The sequence below is a fragment of the Archocentrus centrarchus genome, chromosome 24 (assembly GCF_007364275.1).
Source record: "Archocentrus centrarchus isolate MPI-CPG fArcCen1 chromosome 24, fArcCen1, whole genome shotgun sequence".
Lineage (NCBI taxonomy): Eukaryota > Metazoa > Chordata > Actinopteri > Cichliformes > Cichlidae > Archocentrus > Archocentrus centrarchus.
This window is the reverse complement of record NC_044369.1, coordinates 293,255-315,542: the sequence shown is the minus strand read 5'-3', so window position 1 is coordinate 315,542 and position 22,288 is coordinate 293,255. Positions and strand designations below refer to the sequence as shown.

At 42.5% G+C, this 22,288-nt stretch overlaps 1 protein-coding gene across 3 annotated transcripts in view; it reads left to right on the top strand.

Moving 5' to 3' along the window:
• The first annotated feature begins 4,036 nt into the window (after nucleotides 1–4,036).
• The window catches only part of LOC115774286 (T-lymphoma invasion and metastasis-inducing protein 2-like), a 107,260-nt gene continuing 89,008 nt past the window's right edge, over nucleotides 4,037–22,288 (top strand). For 2 of the 3 annotated variants that reach the window (XM_030721486.1, XM_030721485.1), the window contains exon 1: nucleotides 4,037–4,168. The gene's annotated coding sequence lies outside the window, so the exon portion shown is untranslated. Of the gene's footprint in view, nucleotides 4,169–8,008; nucleotides 8,114–22,288 lie in introns of all 3 variants that reach the window. The other variant, XM_030721487.1, reaches the window with a different exon arrangement.

Below are 22,288 nucleotides of genomic sequence, written 5' to 3'. Positions count from 1 at the left end.
TGGAGGACGTGCTGGACAGCCTCATTAGACGCTGCGCCCAGCAGCTCTTTAACCTGACCGACGACGTGGAAAACACTTCATATCCTTCTGTGTGAACTGAGGTCAAAGGTCACCACACTCTCAGGTTTTCCATTCATTTCCAGCCTTTCTGCTGCTCCTGCAAGCTCCAGATGGTCTCAGATCTTCAGCACATCCTGAGTCTGGCCTGGGGTCTCCTGTCATGGTGTTTGAAAGTTTTACTAAAAGTAGACAAACAGGATTAGATATTCTGTATTTAGATGTTAAAGTCGTCTCCAGAAATATTAAAATGATAAAATCTCTGGTCTGAATACAGAAATGCTGAGCTGGCCTGAGCTGTGGGAAAAACACTAAAACTCACATTGTCATCAAAAAGTGACAAAGGTATTTATTCTTTTCTAAAAGTGAAGCAGGGTTTCTTTAACCTTCTTCACGTGGGCCTACATAACCCTCGAAGACATCAGGCGACTCCGAGCCTTCCAGGATCAGATGGCCATCATCATCAAAGCTCCGGAGGAAACCAAGATGGAGATTCCTGCTCCCACAGAGGTACCACAGGCTGGATGAGCTCAGAGGTCCAGGTTTAGATTTGAACTTTTTGCCACTACAGTTATTTAAAAGTGTGTGTATGTGTGTGTGTGTGTGTTTATGCAGCAGAGCATCGAGGTCCATCTGAAGGCAGTGAAAGGTCCCATCATGGTGATGACCTGTGAGGTCGGCTCAGGAGATGCTGTGACTTCTAATCCCCCACAGAGGAGCAGCTTGTTTTTAACGCTGAAGAAGAGCCGCATCAGGACGACCGCGCTGTGCAAAAGTGAGTGAGTCAGCCTTTCTTATTGAAAAGCCTTTGTCAGCTTCAGGAAGTATCTCCTCGTGGTCCACTAGAAGAAGACTGGATTCCTCCACCAGGAGGAGAATCTGGGTCTGGGTTCATTTCCTTGAGAAAATCAAGATGTTCCCATTTTTCTTCTTGTTTCAGTTTGATTTGTATTTGTGAAGATCACCACAGCCACACACCGACCGACTGCAGCCATTTGGACAAACTGGCGCCCTCCGAAGTTGTTTAGCTGTCAGCAGTTTGCGTTTGCAGCCTGTGGGCAGACTCGGTGATACTGAGGAGATCTACAAGCTTGAAACCCCTCAGAGAAGCTCTGCAGTTATCAGCAGACGTGTCTGTTACGGACAGATCGATATTGTCTCCTCCCGGTGTCTCTCCGCCTGCTCACCACTCAGCATGCGCCTCATAGTTTGAAAATCTCTGCTTGAATGAAGGCATTACATCTCCTATCAGTTATTCTAAATGAATGTGGAGAGAGCCTCGACATTCACTTCTGTGGAAATGTTTGGTGGCTGTGCTCCAAAAAGCTTTAAAAAGCTTCAGGCTTTGGGTTTCCCTGAGTGTTTTACTTCATGCCCTTACAGCTACACACGACTGAATCCACATCACAGTAAACCAAAAAAATCAGCAGATCAGTGTGTCACCACACAGCTGATGCTGAGCCTGTGTCACTGCAGCATCCTGATTGGCTCATTTATCTCCTGGTTAAGCTGTTGGTTGGCTCATTGGGAGCAGGGGCCAAAGATTTTCTACTCAGGAGTCTGATTCGTAACACATCTCTGCCCCTATAGTCTTTTCAATGTGTTTTCAGGCCCTGCAGAGTACACCAACACCAGCTGACCTCCAGGGGGCGCCAGTGTGCTTAAGAAGAGAGACCTGGTTGACCTTCTCTGCAGGTACCACCCGGTTGCACAGAGTCTCATAAAACGCACAGGAGGGGAACATGAGGAGGTTTCTGCTGGCAGTCGGTGCAGCGTAACTCACACCGGGCGATGTGACGACCTGCTGCAGCTCATCCATCCAAGGGAAGCAGTTTGTGCACAGAAAAGGAAATCTGGTGAAACAGGTTTAACCTGCTGAGCTCAGGCTGAGCAGGACTTTATCCTCTGACGCACATGTACTGTCACGTTTTTCAGTTTGTGCTTCTGTTCTTTGTGTTGTTGATGTTTGAATGTTTGTGGGTCTCACAGATACCTCACTAATAAAACTTTTAACTTCTTTAAAAGTGGTGAATCATTTCCTTGTTCCCTGAATGAGCTTCAGATGGAGAGCCGCAGGTTTGAACCAGGTCGAGGCGGTTTAGGATGAAGTGGAACATGAGGGGAACGTGTTCAGCTGCTGAATGTGTCACATCAAATGATGCCTCCTTTTATTAAAAAGAAAGAGCAGAGGAATTTTTACTAGTATACTAGAATCAGGACCATAAATATATGTTGAATAAATACCAGCTGTGCTTAGGAAGCAGTTTTTAACCTGTTTAATTACATGGTCATGATTAACAGTAATAATTAGGGCAGTGCAATTAGTCAAAATTTGGATGGAGATTGTAGAAATGTCTGTAGCAGAAGAGGATGGCCGGAGATGGTAGAAACACACTAGATTTCAAAGTATTCATTGTTCTTTAAGCACAATAAATGCAGCGTTTACAAAGTCAGTGAGTAATCGTGATTATGGGTTTTTCCATAATCGAGCAGCCCTAGTCTAAATTGTTAGTTTTTTTCCTAAAGAAATGATTAAAATAGAAATCTGAATATTTAATCTTTTTTTTTTTTTAATTGTTTTAATCTGTTCAATACGAAGGAGTATTAGGGCCACATTGAGAAAAAAAAATTAATTGTGCATTTTGAGAATAAAGTCGAAATTTCGAGAATAAAGTTAAAATTTCGAGAATAAAGTTAAAATTTCGAGAATAAAGTCAAAATACTATTTTGAGAAAAAAGTCGAAATGTGCAGATTTAAGTCATTTGAAGTCAAACACCTGCCACGCTACGTCTGCTATAACCTCCAGAACGAGTTAGCGGAACTATACTATCGGTTTTAGAAACAAGGAATTTAGTTCTCTTTTAGTGATAACTGTGAGGATGGTAATGAGGTGTGCAGAAAGCTGCATCGGCTCAGAAGGAAAACCACACAAACTGGCAACGCTTAGATGCAAGGATTTCGATGATTGCACCTTCGTGCAGCACAGAGGGGATTTGCAGAATCACAAGTCACAATAAGGGGCTCGCCACACGGGGAGCGACATCGCTCGCTCTCCATTCATTTCCTATGGAACTTGTGCGATGAGGCCGCAATCGCTTCGCACACGTTCCATGAATGGAGAGGGAGCGACGTCACTCCCCGTGTGACAGCTGATCAAGTTGCTTCATCTACCAAAGGCATTTTGTAGAGGGTATAGCAGCCGCGGCCATTATTTGACTTGAAATGACGACTTTGAATTTTTTCTCGAAATTTTGACTTTATTCTCAAAATGCACGATTTATTTTTTTTCTAAATGTGGCCCTAATACTCCGTCGTAGTTCAGTTATTCTGCGGAGTCTCAGTTAACCATAAATATGCTTTTTTGTATTTACAGTAATACACTGGGGCAGCAGGCAGAGGGCAGTATACTACACCTAATGTGTCGCTTTAGCTGATTTTACATGAACTATGAGCGCGTTAAACCAGCTGTAGCTGTGCAAAGCTTCATCAGTGCTTACAGTAACTCCATATTACAGTCCAGCACGATCACCTCTGTTTCTGCAGCAGCCATCCCTGAGAGGAAAAATCTCTGACGCTGATGCGTCGCCTTCATATTTGTGATAATGTGAGCTGTGAAGCTCCGAGTGTCCCAGAGGTTTCTCTTCGGACTTAACTTGCTTTAAAGGCTAAAATCAGGGGAACGGGTGGTAGCAGGACCGAGCGCAGCTTCACTCTGCAGCATGTGTCCTGATGCACATTTGTGGCCGTTCCGCTCAAGTCTGCATACAGTAAAGCTCAGGGGAGGGTGTGCATGTATACCTCCAGTTAGAAGACTTTTATTAAAACGAAGACTGCCGGCAATGAATGTGCTGGAATCAGAGAGCTCACTGCTGTACTGAGTCTCAGAGGTGTGGTCTGGTTACAGCACAGCATCTTCCTCCTCCTCGTCCTCATGTGTGGCTGTCGCGGTCCAGCTGGACCCGCCCTCCTGCTGTCAGGACGGGAAATCCGAGACTCAAACTCAGACTTAACACAACATGTGAGCAGAGCAGAGGAAAACAAAGCTGTCGCATTGTTTATCAGTGAGAGAGAGACAACACTATTTCTTTTTAATCCAGGACTTCACTCTGGGTGAGTTTTTGTCTTTTCTCTCCTGTTGACATTTTTGTGGAGATTAATTAGTGAGGTTGTTTCTACAGAGTGGTTCATGCCTGCACAATGTTCCTGCAGTGAGTCTGTAGCAGCACGAGTTTACTTTGAGGCAGAATGTCTTTTGTGACGTTTGAGCAGAGGTGAGTTTAATCCCGCAGTCTTTCTTATTGAAGATGACTGCTTCTGTACTGTGAGCAGAGCGCTCACACAGCAGAGGTTGGTGTGGGTCAGCTGCAGCAGCGCGTCTGCAGACTGAAGCTGATTACATAACATGAACACAGATACGCATGTCCTCCTTCAGCTTCCACATGCAGCTGCTGTACAGATGTTTCCTGTTCGGACCCAAACTTTGCAGACATGTGACCATCAGCACCGAAGAAACAGAAAAAAGCCTCATTCGGACCGTTGAACTATTTACTTTTAAATGAAGATTATTGATCATTATTCTGTTGTGGGCCTTGCTAACCTCCAACTGTCCTCCACAGCACCGTCACTATTATTATAATCTGGATAGAAAACGTGGATGGATTTGGAGTCCAATTTGTAGTGCTTTGATGAATTCCCGCGATCCCTATATTGTGTAGCTGTGACGCTGTGTGTAGGCAGATTTCTGATTGGTTGAAAGAGGAGCGTCAGCAGAGTTCACCAGAAGAGGAAAAAGCATCAAACTAAAACAAAAAGCAGCATTAGAAGTGCAGGTCTCTGCAGTGGACAGATTTCATTGTTTTTAACACTCCACTGCGAAGACGTTCTAAGGTAAGAAAGACTGGCATCCCACCCTGAACCGGCCATAAATCTGCTCTGTGGTCCTTTTGACTCTGATGTGACTGTAATTTCACAGCATCATGTTGCACAAAATAAGGCTTGAAACTAGCAACTCATCAGGTTTACTGAGTTCAGAGATCAGGTGACAGTAGGCTCATTTTTCTCATAGACTTTTATTGAGGTTTTTCACATGGCAGTGATTGCTCCAAAGTTATGTTGGACCTGACATACCTGCTGGATGCAAGGGAAAAATAGTTTTTCGTGTTTGTCTGCAAGAAGGTTCACCTTCAAAGTAAAAGTTGTTCCTCTGCACTGCAGTGGTTGCCAAATGGTTGCAGACTGGTCTCTACGCCTGTGTGACTGGGGCTTTTTTCACTTGATCCCAAATTGTCACCGGGGTTACCACACTTCCAAAATGGTTTGTGGTCATGTGTCTGCAAAACAATAAACCCTTTTACAGCCTACGTCATCAAAAGTATACACACGCACACTGGCACCAGAAGTGAACTGCTCACGGCCGTTTGAGAGAAACCGGAGGCACGTGTGGTTGCAAGCCATCAAATATATTGCTAAAAATTGGACTGAGGACACGATCAGAAATGCTCACATTTGTAGTGCCCATTTTGTATAAGTTAAAGTTATTTATCTTGTCAGGTTTAGATAAATACTAATATCTAAAGTAAACAGCATTAGCTGGTAGGCTATTTGGCTTTTAAACTGTAGTGTGGCTGGCTATTTACAGGTGAGGCATCGCTGGACTCAGAGAGTCCTGATTTTTAAATTAATATTTAGTGGCACTATAGATTCCAATATGCAGTGCCAGTCAAAAATATGAGCAAAGCCATACATGAATGGTAGAGTGGAACAGTAAATTTTTTTCCTTCTTAAATCAATACTATCAGCAGCTGGAAAACTCTTAGCAAGCTAGAAAAGCAATTTGACAAATTACTCACGCTGCCATGCAGGTACAATCCACTGTGAGGACGTAGTTCTCTGACTTGTTTACAGTGACACAAGCCTCATACACAGAGGTCGTGTTTCCTTGTCTTTGACTTGGAAGAACTTCTGCCTTCAAGACACAAAACTCTGAGGCTGTGTCTGGGGTGGCTGTAGCTCAGTAGGTAGAGCAGGTCACCTACTGATCAGAAGGTCAGCGGTTCGATTCCTGGCTACTCCAGGCTACATGCCAATGTATCCTTGGGCAAGATACTTAACCCCAAGTTGCTCTCCGACCGTCCCGTCGGAGTATGAATGTGTGTGAATGATAGTTAATTAAAAAGCGCTTAGCAAACATGGAAGTGCTTGTATGAATGGGAGTGCATTGGTGAATGTAAACATGTTGTAATAGCGCTTTGAGTGCTCATACTGAGTAGAAAAGCGCTATATAAGAGCTAGTCCATTTACCATATTTGACGTCCAGTACATGGCCACAGACAACATAATTGTAAGCATTGTTGTGTCTGTCGGTTTGTTAATAAATCCACCGGTATATCCTGACGGGAGTTACTTTTCTTTATTTTTAGCTTCGTCACATAAAGCCTCACCAGCAACTCCAAAACATTGTCAAACCCCGAACCTGTGGTGGTACATCTGGTTTCAATAACTAGGTGTTTCAAAATAAAAGTCCCATCAATACAGTTAGAGCAAAACATTACATCTCCCTTCAATGAAAATAGTGCATGTAAAACATTTGTCACAATGCACAATACAGCAACAAAAAACAGAAACAGTGAAATTTACCTATACCTGAGATGTATGCCAAAATCAGAATCAGAATCAGAATACTTTATTGATCCCAGAGGGAAATTTCTGTTGTTACAGCTGCAACCGTTTCATTTAAATGAATAAAACCAAAAAAAAATAACATACACCAAAGGATCTGCCTTGGTTTAATGGCACGTCCATGTCTGATTCTAAACTGTGGCTCAACAGGATTCTGCTCACACACTTGAGTGGTGTGGTTTGGTTGTACCACTCCTCTCCAGGTGCCACGTCATTTGTGTTGACTTCTGATTGCTGTTGGTTCAGTGCTGGTGTGTTTTCCTGTTCTGAGATGTCGCCTGTTTCTTATGAAGTCCTGTCCATCGCTGGTCTTGATGTGATAGCTCTGTGGTGTTTCTGCTGGTCCTGTGACAGTAGCCGGTTGCCATCGTCCATCTTCCCGCTGAAAATATACAGATGCTCCTGGTAGCAGCGTGGGTAATGGTCTTGCAGTTTTGTCATACTACTTTCTGTGACGGGTTTGGCAATCCTTTCTTCTGTGACGCACTGATGAGCTATGTGAGGTTGCAACTGTTTTGTTGTTTTGGCTGAATGGATCTCAGCCTGCGACTCATGAGGAGTTGGGCTGGTGATTTCAGTCCATCAACAAGTTCCTGTACTCTAAGAATTCAAGATAAGGATCTTTTCCATCTTCTCTGGCTTTTGTCAGAATACGTTTTGCAGTTTGGACTGTTTTTTCAGCAATACCATTACTTTGAGGATAACATGGGCTTGAAGTAATGTGCTGAAAACCCCATCTTTTTGCAAACTGACTAAAATCTCTGGCGTTGTAGCATGGCCTAACTTTTTCAGGAATCCCATGCCTGGCAAACACACCTTTCATCTTGTGGATCACAGCTGATATAGTGGTGTTGTGCAGGCATTTGATTTCAAAATACCTGCTCAGGTAGTCACATATGACAATGTAGGTCTCAGAGTTCCAGGTGAACAGGTCTGTTGCTACAGTTTGCCACTGGTTGTCTGGGATTTCCTGGGAGAGCATGGGCTCTTTCTGGTTGGAGTTGTGATGTGTTTGACATATGCCACATTTCATTACAGTTTCTTCAATCTGTCGACACATACCTGGCCAGAACATTATGTCTCTTGCTCTATGTTTGCTCTTCTCCATTCCAAAATGCCCTGTATGTATGCACTGTAGCATCTCCTGTCCGAGCTTGTGAGGAATGAGGATCTTTTTACCCTTAAGAAGGATTCCATCAGCTTCTGTGATTTAACTGCGATGGTTCCAGTATTCACTGAGTGATGGGCATTTTTTTCTTTGTCTCTGGCCAGCCTGAATGGATGACATCTCTGAGAGTGGACAACTGCTCGTCCTCAACCATGGCTGTTTTGAGGTCGGCCAGTCTCTCCGTACTCACTGGCATGGTGCTGATGATGGTGTGTATTGGAGTTTCTATGTCTTCAGTTAGTGAGCTGTCCTCATCATCTGTTGATTTTCTCAACAGTGTGTCAGTGACTGGAATCTCCTTCCCTGGTTTGTGGATAAAGGTAAAGCTGTACTGTTGCAGTGCGTCAGCATGCACTGGAAACGTGGTGGCACAAGTGCTAGTGGCTTGCAAAGTATGGCCTCTAGTGGCTTGTGGTCAGATTCAACAGTCACGTGTCGTCCGTAGATGTACTCATGGAATCTTTTGCATCCATATAAGACAGCATAGAGTTCTTTCTCTATTTGAGCATAGTTTTGCTCCATATTATTGAGAAGTTTTGATGCATATGCAACAGGTCGGCTTTTTTACATGATGGTAGCACCTAGGGGTGTGCAATATAGACAAAAAATAATATCTCGATATTTTCTGTAATTTTGTCAATAAAGATAATAAAGATACTTTGCATTATTCAAAAATGTGTTTGTAAAAGAAGTGCAAGCTAGTAAAATATAAGACTTAAATCAGTGTTTTTGACACGTTAAGTTCGGCGAGTTTTTCAAAAGCAATTGCTCAATATGGAAGACTTGACAGAATGAAAAAAATAGAAAAAGGGGCTGTCCAGGGGGATTCCCCCTACATTATAGCAACAAAAACAAAGACAGAAAATACACACCTTCATCTGATCTATTGTGTCGGAGAAGTTCACTTTGGCGAGTTTTGGTGCAAACTTTGCAAGATAATTCACCATGCCGAGGATTATCTCCAGTTCTGCTTCATTTTCTGGTGGTGGCATGTCATGGATTGCTTTCACTTTCATGGGATCTGGCTTAAGTTAATTTGCTGTGAGCTTGTGTCCAAAGTAATTGATTTTGCTGACACAGATGCGACACTTGTCTGGGTTGAGTTTTAGACCTTTTTCTCTTGTTCGGTTGAGCGTGGCTTTGAGGTTGCGGTCGTGCTCCTCTTTTGTTTTCCCAAACACAATGATGTCATCAATGATGCCATCCACTCCTTCCAGGCCCTCGCAGATTTCATCCATCCTCCTTTGGAATTCATCTTGGGCAGATACAATGCCAAAAGGCAGCCTGAGGAAGTGATACCTGCCAAAGATGGTGTTGAAGGTAGTGAGCAGAGATGATTCTTCACTGAGTTTGATGGCCCAGTAAACAGATCTAGCATCTAGTATGCTAAAATATTTTGCTCCATCCAACTTGTAGGTTATGTCATCGAGCATTGGGAGGGGATAATGTGGCCTCATTATTGCTTTGTTTAAAGCTCTTGGGTCCAAACATATGCGAAGCTTGTGTGATTTTGGTTTCTCACAGATTACGAGTGCATTCACCCACTGTGTTGGCTCTGTTCCTTTACGTATTATGCCATGTTGTTCCATGCTTTCTAGTTCCTGTTTCAGGTGATCTGAGAGCAAAAGGTACTCTCCTTGGGGGACAAACCACTGGTGCTACAATTCTGAAACTGCACTCACCCTGAAAAGCACCAATACCTTTGAAAACATCAGAGTATTCTTTCAGTATGTCAGTTGACTGGTTGGTGGTTTCTGTGTTATTTGGGGTGGAGACTGCATATACGTCTTTTGAGTCTGAGGGCTTTCCAGGCTTTGTAGCCCAGGATGGGTGGGTTATATCAGTGTACGACGTAGAATCTCTGTGTTGTTGTTTTGTCTTTGTATCTGTGGACAAGGGGAACAGTACCCTGTCACCTTGAGCGGGTGTCCTCCATATCCATACAGCTCGTGCTTCTCTTTCTTCAAAGTCATTTTTGGCATGAACTTTTTAAAGTCGTTTGTGGGTATTACATTTGCTTGTGCTCCTGTGTCTAACTTGATTGTTAGTTTCATGTCATCTTGTCCCAGACTTATTTCTGCATATGTGCTGTCCATGTCCTCTTCTGTCACTGTGATGGTGTCTACAAACAGCTCTGAGTGTAACACTTCCTGAGTTTCTCTTATAGTGTTCACTCTCTGTGTCCAGTTTTTGGTGCAGTTAGAGGTTTGGACCTGCATACTTTGGCATAGTGGTTGTATTTTTTTGCACTTTAAGCACTGTTTTCCTTTTCCTGGATACTCTCTTTATCTGTTATGTGTACCTCCACAAGCACCACAGCCTTTTCTGGGTAATTTCTGGTTTTCTTTTTGTCTTCTTGTTTGATCGAAGCCTGGTTTTGCTGTTCTTTTATCCACTGAATATATTCCTTGGTTGTCATGAGCCTGACCTTTTAGCTGTAGCTGTGCTAACTCATGGGAGCAGGCTATGTCAATAGTGTTGTCTAGTGTTAGCTCTGGGCTTTGGCTCAGTAACTTTTCCCATACCTTTGGGGAGTTTGTGGCAAAAACAATAAGGTCCCATACCATTGCGGCATTATTGGTGTAGCTGCAGTCTTTGACTAAGAGCTTAAGCTCAGTGACAAACTGCTCAAATGATTCACCATTACTCTGCATCTTCTGATGGAACTTGGATCTGGCAACAATTGGGTTGAATTTGGGCATGAGGTACACTGTAAATTTGTCGTAATAGGTTTTGAGCAACTTAGCTTTGTCCTTCAATATAGTCCAGGTGTTGCTTATGTCTCGGCATTTATCTCCAATCCACAGCAGGAGAAAACTGCATTTCTGTTCCTTGGTTCTCTGTTCGAGTGGTTCCTTAAACATTAGCTGTGCATGCTGTTTGAAGCTGCGCCATGCATCCGGTAGGTTGGGTGAATCTCAGTCCATCCACAGAGTTGGAACACCGAAAGCCTCCATCTTCTTTCTTACCAACGATCAAATACTACCCTTTCAGTATTGCACGTGGGTCCGTAATCTACTCTGACACCATGTTGTGTCTGTCAGTTTATTAATAAATTCACCGGTATATCATGACGGGAGTTATTTTCCTTATTTTTAGCCTCATCACATAAAGCCTCACTGGCAACTCCAAAACACCGTCAACCCCCCAGCCTGTGGTGGTACATCCGGTTTCAGTAAATAGGTGTTTCAAAATAAGAGTCCCATCAATGCAGTTAGAGCAAAACATTACAAGCATCCAGTGACTTGTATGCACGTAACTTCACTCTGGTGTATACACTGGGTTTCTCCACCAAATACATGTATATATCTGGCCACTGGATATTGGGCCACTTGCTAACGTACCATAAGGATTGGGAAGTCTGTTGCCGGTGGTCAAAGTTAATTTTTGCAGGTAGCTTTCACGATCTTTTGTTGATAATCCCTTCTCATAGCTTGAAATGCTATTACATTCCACTATATTTCCGTTTCCAAAGTGCATGCATATTGTTACCTATGTCATCATTGTTCCACATGCATACACTTCATATTAGGCTGTGGTAACAATGCAGTCTGACTGAAATGGCCCTTCTGTCCATGTTGTGGCCATAATTACATTAAAGCCTCTGCAGTGAATTAGGAAAGGCTTATTTTATATTTGATGAAATTTCCACCTTCTTCATGTGGCCAAAAGTTTATTACACAAACTCTTCTTCATTAAATTCCCGATGATCCACAGGGTTTCTCCACTTGTTGTTTCCCTGAATTTCACAGCAGGAAACTGAGTGTGAAATCCAGCAGCTGTCTCTCTATTAGGGGAAACCCTGTTAAATAAACCCCAGCAGGCCCCTGTGGTGGCTTTGTTGTGTGTGTGTGTGTGTGTGTGTGTGTGTGTGTGTGTGTGTGTGTGTGTGTGTGTGTGTGTGTGTGTGTGAGAGACACTGAGCGAGGAGCAGGCTCATTAAAGGCTAAGTAGTGTCCTGCAGAGCCCCTAAACCCTCCAGGGATGAGAGTTGAAGACCTGAAAGCCCAGTGCACACACACTCTCTCACACACACACACATTCATACTTTTGTCTTTGTGATGATCCTCATCAGCATATTGCAGGGGTCTCAATCTGAACCTAAACTCAGATACCCAGGCTGTTTGAATCACATACATTTACCCCCTGACTCGTCCACTGTGGTGTTTGCTGCTGCTGCAAAATTATGTGGTCGGAGTTCATAATAATCTCTGTGGCTCAAACAGCAGAGCCAGAACACATTGAAATGGATGCATCTCAACAACATTCAAATCTTTGCATTTATGACACTTTGGCTGAACTGTATCTGCTTACACTGGAAGCTTCGTGTATCTGTGCTGTCATTCGCTAATCTTCAATAATGTAATTGCTTCACGGCAGTTAAAGACATTAAAATAACTGTTTATAAAATACAGGAGTATTTGAATGCCTTTAATCCTGCTACTCAGGCAGAGGATCAGCTGTTGCTCAGGTGATATTTCTGAGGAATGTAATGTTCACCAGGTGTTCTTATTAGGAAAGAAAAATATTCCTTTTATTCTTTCTTATCATCACACAATTGGAAAAGTCAGTATTTCAATTCAATTTTATTTATATAGCGCCAAATCACAACAGTCACCTCAAGGTGCTTTATATTGTAGGTAAAGACCCTACAATAATACAGAGAAAACCCAACAGTCAGAACGACCCCCTATGAGCAGCACTTGGTGACAGTGGGAAGGAAAAACTCCCTTTAACAGGAAGAAACCTCCAGCAGAACCAGGCTCAGGGAGGGGGGGGTCATCTGCTGAGAGGGGGAGAGTCAGAGATTAATAATAACTAATGATTAAATGTAGAGTGGAGTATAAACAGAGTAAATAAGGTGAATGAAAAGAAACAGTGTATCATGGGAACCCCCCAGCAGCCTAGGCCTATGGCAGCATTCCTTTGGGTTTGCTAAGGTTTTCTGATAATTTGATATTTGGGTTGTGATAGGTTCAGATCATTTTAAGAACTCAGAGAACAAACACACAACTCTTTTGAACTTGCGCAAGGAGGAGAGATCCGTTCCTTGAACTCAGCTCGCGGCTGAGCGGAAGTTATCTGTCCTGAAGGACCGCTTCCTGCGCAGCGCTTTTATTCGGACTTTCACAATAAGATCACGTGGGTTACACCAAACGCAGTTTACAGCATGTAATAAACAACATTCTTGGCTTTTTCCTTACCATATATGGTCGTAAGCATACTGTGACATGTGCGCATGTAACATGGCGTATACGAGACACGTATCCTATATGTGTTCTCTGCAGGCTTGAAACAGCCTGCAGGTAACTACAACTTCCTTTGTAAGAAATGTCACCACGTGTTCCCATTTCAAACATAAAAACAACAGTATCATATGTACATAAAACAACTTATAGAAAATATACAAACAGAAGATATGATAATTTATAATAAACAGAATGGAATTTATACCATAACTCCAACAGGTTGATTCTCCATCTTTGCTTTTACTGCTGCTAATTTTTCTCCTACTTAAATCTCCTAATGAGCAGATGGAAGACAAGATCAGAAAATCAACAATCCTAATTTCTGAAGAAACTGAACTAAGAAATGTTTAATTAGATCACAAGACCCCAGTAGTTTATCTTATAGGATTAAGTTGCATTAAAGGTGACATTTTGAAAATTATATTTTCCTGTTTAAAATGTTAAAATCTGTTCAGGTAACTGATTTTATACTTTAATTATAAAGTGTAAATGAGCACACTGTGGGAATCATTTCATTAAAGGATGAGGAGAAAGTCTTTAAAGCTTCAACTCAGTTAAACATCTTCAACCACATGATGTGAATCTCAGATTCATCCTTTCAGTGACACACACACACACACACACACACACACACACACACACACACACACACACACACACACACACGTGGGTTTAGTCAGTCGTGATGACATGCAGTGGTCAAAGGTATGTAGACATGTATATTATCATAGGCTTTAACATTAAGATGAGCCCAAACTGTAAAATGGAGTGTTGAGAAGTTTTTGGCAGGCTGACACCCCCCCACCCCACCCCCCCACCCCTAGACAATCAGAAAGCAGTTTCTTCAGGAATGTGAAGCAGGTGAAGCTGTAAACAAATCCCTGTGCTGTGTGTATTTTTCTGCCCTCCTGACCATTTGGCTGCCGGGGAGTTTCCTCCGCTGCTTGCCGACCTGGTTTGTGGTTATTTGCGTTGTAAGGCGAGCAGCTCAGGTGGCAGCGCGGCATCGGGAAACGCCCCGGCAGGTCGAACAGTGCTGTGCCTGTGTCCAGAAAACCACCGTGGAAGCTGCAGGTCCAAAATCAGGCCAAAATGAACATGCTGAACACACAAGCAAATATTTTTACTGTGTTTTAGTCCAGAACAAAAATAGAAACCAAAGCTCACATTTTTACTGCAACGAATCTGCTGTCCTCACACCAGAAAAGTCACCTCCCCTAAAACACCCCGAGTATAAAGTTTCTAAAATCCACTACAAACTGATTGATGGCCTCGAGTTCTCTGATGCTACTGAATTTGAAGGGTCACATGAGTAGGCAACTTTCAGAGTAAAACAGCTAAGACAGCTCAGCGTGCCTGTGATGGATGATTTCTTTACAAAGAGATGCTCACCGATGAGGAAAGAGGGAAATCAGTTCAAAGCTTGAAGGAGGGTTTAGTTTAAAGCCACGCTGATGCTTTCTGAGATCAATAACTGAAACACCTCAGTGATCAGCGTGACACGTGGGAGGCCAGAGATCATCCCAGATCTCTGACCAACAATAGAAACCTGATTTCACTGAGCTTGATGCTCCGTCAGTCGAGTGTTCAGTCTTTGCTGTCCAGATGTCGCGTCTCAGCTGAACAGCATCCTAATGAATGCTGAGTGGACCTCACTGGGCTGTGCTGTGTGCTAATGAGAGTCGCTTTATACTCACATGAGCTCAGAGAAGGAAACAGCAGGAGAGACAGAGAGATGCTCAGTGTGAGGGACGCTTAGGTTCACAAGAAGAAAGACAGATGAGATCTTTGGAGTCCCAGAATTATATGGATCACACTGATGAGACTTTATGAGCTTTAGTCATGTAAGAAAACAGCTTTTATCAAACAGATTTGGCCTTGGGGTTTGCTATAGTCATGTGTTGTTGTTTTTCTTATAATGCATATATGTATTTATTCCTGTTTGCACTATAACCACTGAAACAGACGTCTGTCCCTGGAAAACTGAAGGAAAAATGTACAAATCTGATGGTTAAACAAGACTAAAAGATCTTGTGTGTTTTTGTGCTTGTGTTTGGATGATGGATGGCAGAGGTCACAGAAAAGAAAGTTTCTGTCATGGTCCTGGGTCCTTATGTGTTTTTGGTTTATGCTTTGTTTTGTATTGTATATATTTTTGGTATGCTTTTATTTCTAGTTCCTTGTGTTCCCCGATGTTCAGTGTCTAGTCTGCATCTTTGTTTTCCTCGTCTGACTTCCTGTTTTATTTTGATAGTCTTCTGGTCCCTGTGTGTGTGTTGTGTCCTGTTTTGCTTCCCCCTTGTCATTAGTGTTATTTGGTTCACCTGTGTTCCCAGCTGCTTCCACTCCCTGCATCAGCCCTCTTGTTTATTTAAGTCCTGTGTTTCCTCTGCTTGTTGTCACGTCCTCGTCATTGTGCACTTTGTTTTGGCCTATGCTGCCTTCTGTTGCGCTGTGTGCGTCCTGGTTTTTTTGTTTGTTTGTTTGTTTTTTGCCTTTGTACCTGGAAATCAAGTCAAGTTTATTATGTTTGTTCTGAAGCTAATGCCGCTGGTCCTGTCCAGTCCTGCCTTCTTTTTGCACTCTAGCAAATAAAGCTGAGTTTAAATTTTACTTCCCTCTGGTGTATCCTGCATTGGGGTCCTCTTCCTTGCCTGCCACAGTGTTACATGACAGTTGGTGCCCACTTGGCTGTTGGTCACTCACTTCACACTCCCTGTGTCTGCTTTACAAGTTAAGGGAAATGAGGAGTTTGTAACAGTCGTATCTGTGTGGTGTCTTTACGACAGTCTAAGCTTTTGTTAGTGCGCCAAGTGTGCGCCACCGCTCCTCTGCAGAGAGTGTGGGAGAAACGTTTTGGCAGATGGACGCATGGATCGAGGCGGACCTCTATTTTTTTTATCTCCCCAACTCTTAGTAATGTTACGGGTTGTATGAACTCTGCTTATTTTCATGTATGATAATGCAGCAGCTGTTCAGCCGGGCTTTATAAGGTTGGTGAAGAATATGTTTATTAAAGGACAACACTGTGGAATTTCCAGTACCAGTGTGGTTGTGCATTTTTGACTGTCTGCTAAGTATGTTTGCTGCCTCCTCTTCACCACCGAACTCAACCCAAACGTCACAAGTTGCACAAAACAATATTTATGCACAGTGCAGGAATTATTTGAGATGTTTGTAGCCATCTCTATTCAGGTTGGGCGATTGCACAAACATATCCAGTTGGCAACAGTGTTAATTTTCACAGCAAATTTTGATTTAGTTTTAGTCATAGCGTTTTGACGAAAATGTAATTTCGTTTTAGTCATAATTTAGTCATCTGGATAGTTTTAGTTTTAGTCTAGTTTTAGTCGACGAAAGAATATAGTCGACTAAATCTACAGTCGCTTTAGTGACTAAAATATAAAGGGTGTAAAATGTAAATGCTTTTTCTTCAATTACCTTGAATTAGTCATTATACACACTTACACAAAATTAAACATTTATTCAAAGTTATGGAATATTATTAATAATATTAACATTAGCGTTTCACCTGCTTCCCACACACCTGATCATTAACACCACCTTACTGAGATAATAGAGCGTTTTACAGCAGGACGCTCTGAAAGGTACAGGGCAGTGTTCAGGACTAAGATTATAAAGGCTGATCCACCGCGGTGCGGAGATTTTCTCTAAACACAAACTGGGAAAAACACTTTACCCTGCATGACATTAAAATGCTGACCTTTGCATGGAGATCTGGGTGACTGGTTTGCAGATGTCGTTTAAGATTTGTCGTGTTTTTACCCGAGATAGTCGCCCCACATGGTTTACACATCGTTTTGTTTGTCACAACGTCAAAGGACAAATGTGTCCATACATTGGCTCTTCTCTTTCTCCCTGCTGACATTGGTTACATAACTTAGTTCTATCGGAAGTAAAGACCAATCACAGGCTAGTTTGGTCTTCCCGGGTTTAGAGCAAATTTGTGCAACTGTGCGTTTGATTGGATGTTTTCCTAACTTGTCCCTCCCTGTCACAAAATTAAATCAGTTCCGATTGAATGTCGTCCCCACCAAGCATTTTTGTATCGTTTTCATTTGTTGACGAAAGTGTCAATTAATTTAATTATTGTTTTTATAATTTTAGGTAGTTTTAATTTAGTTATCATCTCGTTATCGACATGAAAAAAAGGGTCACTGATGAAAACTATGACAAAAATATTTCGTCAACGAAATTAACACTGGTTGGCAATGGACAATTTTGCATGATTTTGGTGGGTGCTCCACACAAACACCTCCACAAATATAATGTTAAAATACCACCTAGTCCTAATCTTTATCTGACGATACTTGCAAGCTCACCTGTTTGCCTGCATATCTGCAGTTTATCTCCTCTGGAGCATCTTTGGATAGTGCTTGATTTATAATGTTGGTGCTGCAGAAGTCATATTAAATCCCATGTCCAGGACATAAACTAACCTTTTTCTGGCTTTTCTTGACTGTGACCCATGGCTGAGGACCGTAGTGTCCGAGGCTGTTTGTATGGGTGCAAGAGGTCGGACAAATACTGAGGGATTTGTAAGTGAAGAGAAGGATGTTGTACACAATCCAAGACTTTACTGGGAGCCAGTGTAGCTTAAGGGCGGGGGTGATGTGTTGCCAGATTTTAGTGCGGGTTAGAAGCCTGGTAGCTGAATTCTGGACATACTGGAGCCTGTCCAGGGCTTTTCCGGAGATCCCGAACAAGACCCCATTGCAGTAGTCCAGCCAGGTGGTAACAAAGGCATGGGTCAACAGTATCAAAGCTGCACTGAGGTCCAACAGGACAAGAACAGAGATGAGATTCCTCTGCAGATGATCAGTATAAGGGTCTCTGCTGTAGAATCAGTAAGTAAAGGCCAGCATCTAGAGATGTTCATAAGGTGGAAAAAGGCTGTTTTAGTGACCGATTTGAATGAAAGTGTGGAGTCTAAGATGACACCCATGTCATAAATATGTGGTGAAGGTGAGATGGGGGAACCATCTAGAATAGAATAGAATGTCTTTATTGTCATTAAGTACAATGAGATTGGAGGGCCACTCCTGTTCAGTGCCATACAGTAGAAAGTCAAACTCTGTAAAATAAAAACAAAAATATAATAATCTAATATAATCTAAAATATACAGAAAATAAAATGTATAAAAATACATACAGAAAATAAAATGTATTAAAAATACAGAAAATAAGAATGTATAAAAATATATATGTTATAAAATGTATTAAGTGTATACATATATTAATGAAGATGGTGAGTATTGCACTTGGTGAATGAATATTGAATATTACACAATATAGGAGTGATAGATATTGTTCAGTATGAATAATATAATATTGCACAGTTACAGTAGGTGAGTGTGAGAGTTCAGGGTGGTGATTGCTCTGGTGAAGAAACTGTTCTTGAGTCTGTTTGTTCTGGCTTTGATGCTCCAGTAGCTCCTTCCAGAGGGCAGTAGGTCAGAGGTCAAAGCCAGGGTGTGAGCTGTCCTTGATGATGATCCTGCTCTGCTGATGCAGCGGCAGGTGTAGATGTCCATCAGGGAGGGGAGAGGGCAGCCAACGAGTCTTTGTGCTGTCTCGACTACCCTCTGAAGCCTGACCCTGTCTGCCTCAGTGCAGCTGCCGTACCATACTGTGATACAATACATTAGCAGGCTCTCAATAGATGAGCGGTAGAAGGTCAGCAGCAGGTTTGAGTCCAAGTTGTTCTTCCTGAGGACCCTCAGGAAGTGAAGTTGCTGCTGAGCCTTCTTGATAACAACTGTGATGTTATCTGACCAAGAGAAATCAGCAGAGATGAGGACACCAAGAAACCTGAAGGTGTGGATGGGTGGTCCTGAGGTGTCTCAAAGCGGGCAAAGATACAGTTAAGTTCCTCTGCTAGTGACACACTCAGGTCTTCTGCAGTCACATCAGAGCCTCTGAAGTTTGTGATGTTCTGAATGCCCTGCCATATCTCCCATGTGTTTGTCGTGTACCGGCTGCGTGGCAGGCAGAAAGAGGACCCCAATGCAGGACGCGTCAGGCAAAGGTAAAAGATAATTCCACTTTATTTACTGGTGTTTCAACATAAAGCCGGACTAGGCAGAGCTAGTAGCAAAACTCAGGGCACAAAATACTAAACTTAATTCCAAAGAAGAGCAGAACTCACAGCAGGACAAACATACGAAGACGACACGACAACAGTCAGAGAAAACATGGGACTTAAATACACAGAAGTGCTGATGACGGAAGAGGAAACAGGTGGGAACACAGGTGACGCTGATTACCTTGACAAGACTGGGGGAAGCAAAACTGAAGACAACAGAAAGGGACCAGACAACTATCAAAGTAAAACAGGAAAACAGAAGAGGGAGACAGAGATGCAGACTTGACACCAGGAAAACATAAGGAACTAGAAATACAAACTGAGGCCCAATACAAAGGTAACAAAAAACACTGGGCCACCGGCTCAGTGTTTATTGCTGGACAGATGGGACTCTATTTTGCTCCTGTAGTCCGTCTTGGCTTTTTTTAATTCCTCTTTTCAGGTCAGCTCGAGCAGCACTGTACAGAGCTCTGTCACCTGACCTGAAGGCAGCATCGCGGGTTTTGAGGAGTGAACGGACCTGGCTGTTCATCCAGGGTTTCTGATTAGGAAAAACCCAGATGTTTTTGCTAACAGTCATATTTCTGATACAGAACTAAATGTAGTCCAGTACCGTCCCTGTGAATGTTTCCAGGTCCTCGTGTTCGAATAAGTCCCAGTCTGTGTATGCGAAGCAGTCCTGTAGGTCAGAGAGTGCGTTTTCGGAGACCTACTATGACAATGAGTAGGTCTCTGAATTTCTGAAGTAGGGCTTTGGGGGCCACATTCAAGAACTCTGTTTTATTACTGTTTAGCTTAAGTAGATTAAATGACATCCAAGGTTTGATTTCATGCAGACAACTGACAAGAGATTGAGAGGGGAGCTGAGAGCTGGGTTTGGTACTAAGACAGAGTTGAGTGTCATCAGTGTAGAAATGAAAACAGAGACCATGGTGACGGATGAGCTGACCAAGGGGGAGCATGTAGATGGTGAAGAGAAGGGGTCCAAGCACAGAACCTTGAGGCACGCTGTGGTTAACTAGAGCAGAGGTGGAGCGGGAATCTCCCACTGTGACAAACTGTGTATGGTTGGAGAGGCAGGACTGAAACTAAGAGAGTGCAGTGCCAGTGAGACCAAGATGGCTGGATAGACGCGTAAGAAGGATGGGATGAGAAATGGTGTCAAAAGCTGCAGAGAGGTCGAGGAGGATGAGGATGCTGATATGGCCAGAGTCAGTGGCAACAAGAATATCATTTTAATGAGTACAGTCTCAGTGCTCTGAAGACAGATTGAAAATGTTTTACTGTATCTCAGCAATAGAAGTGGGAAATAGAGCAGGAAGAAATAATCCAGATTGATCTTTTACATTGTGATGATTTCAGCAGCAGATGTGTAATATAATGCATACTAGTGCATCCTTTGGGCTCACTGGGTGCTTAAAAATTCAAACATTTTAACACTAACTTTTGATTCTGTCACTGGATGAAACACCTGACAGAACTCTTAACACTGCTTCTCTCAGCAGTATTAAACCAACACGCTCTGAAGGTGAAGCCATCAGGTTGTTTTCCTCAGGTCACAACAAGCACCAAGCCCAGTGTGGCCGCCGCCCCCCACCCTTATTAAGCTATATTCGCCATCACAGCCGAACACAGACACGAAAAAGGGTTTCACATTCGGCTGGAATGTGTTGTGGATTTTCTGCCTAATTAACCTCCACGTTGTCATGCAAGACCACTGCTTTCTGCATGATGGAAAAAGGCGATAGGCTCGGCCACCCTGTTGTTCTTTCTTTAAGCTGTTTAGTTTTGAGTGTCCAGCAACTGAGAGGCTTTGTTCATGTGTGAGGCACGAGACCAAGATCCGCCTCAGTCAAGCAGAACTCAATTAGACCACAGAGTGAAGCAGCTCCTGGCTAATAAACCTAATTGGATCACTTTTTCAACATGATGGAGTGTTATTGTCACTCTGGGCACAAGGTTAAACTGGATGTTTGAGATTGTTTATACACTCAAAAGCACAAGACTGCAAGCAACCATCGATTAAAAGAAAATGAGCTTTCTTATGCAAAATAGGACAGATTGTCATATCTTAACATGCTCCAGTGTATCTAAATTACGCAAGAGTTCAATCAAATCACTGGAGAGTAAATCCCCTGATTTTGAAGGATGAAAAAGTAACAGAATTCCAACATTTCCTTACTGTCAACTCACCCTCAGCTAGCAGCCCTTCTCTTCTCTGGGACACAGCTAAGGCATTCAGTAGGGGACTAATAATATCATACACATGCAGCAAAGAATTGCAGAGCAACAAAACATATTAGAAAGAAGATTAGACTTGCCCAAAAAGAATATATTAAAAAACCCTCACAATCTAAGTTGGAGGAGCTCAACGTCATCCGATGCTCGCTGGACACTCTACTGACACAGAATGCTACAGACAAAGTCAATTTTGCTAAACAAAGGTTGTTTGAACATGGATATAAGCCAGGTAAATACCTTTCCTGCCTTACAAAAACAATTGCTTCAATTTCTGATGGGAAGGGCTCTTGCTCTACTGACCCAGGGATAAAAAATGCATCATTTTTTGAATTCTATAAAAATTTGTACAAATCTGAGCAATGTGACAACTCTCAATCTTTAATGGAAATTTTCTTTACACATATTAAGCTGCCCAACCTACCAGATGAAAAAAAGAAAGATTTAAATGCAGAAATATCTGTGGCAGAGGTGGAGCGAGCCTTCAAATCTCTTCAGAGGAGGAGCGCACCAGGCCCAGATGGGCTTACATCTGAATTTTACAAAGAATTTATGGATCTGTTATCAAAGCCCTATTTATCTATGCTGAATTTCTCATTTGGTACTGGTGCTCTCTGCCCCCTCTCTCAGGGAAGCTTATATGTCCTTAATTCTTAAAAAATCAAAACCTCCAGAAAATTGCAGCTCTTGTAGACCCATTTCATTACTTAATGTACACTTGAAAATATTGTCCAAAATTCTTACAACACATTTGTAAATAATTTTATCCCTCTTAATAAAGGCAGACCAAA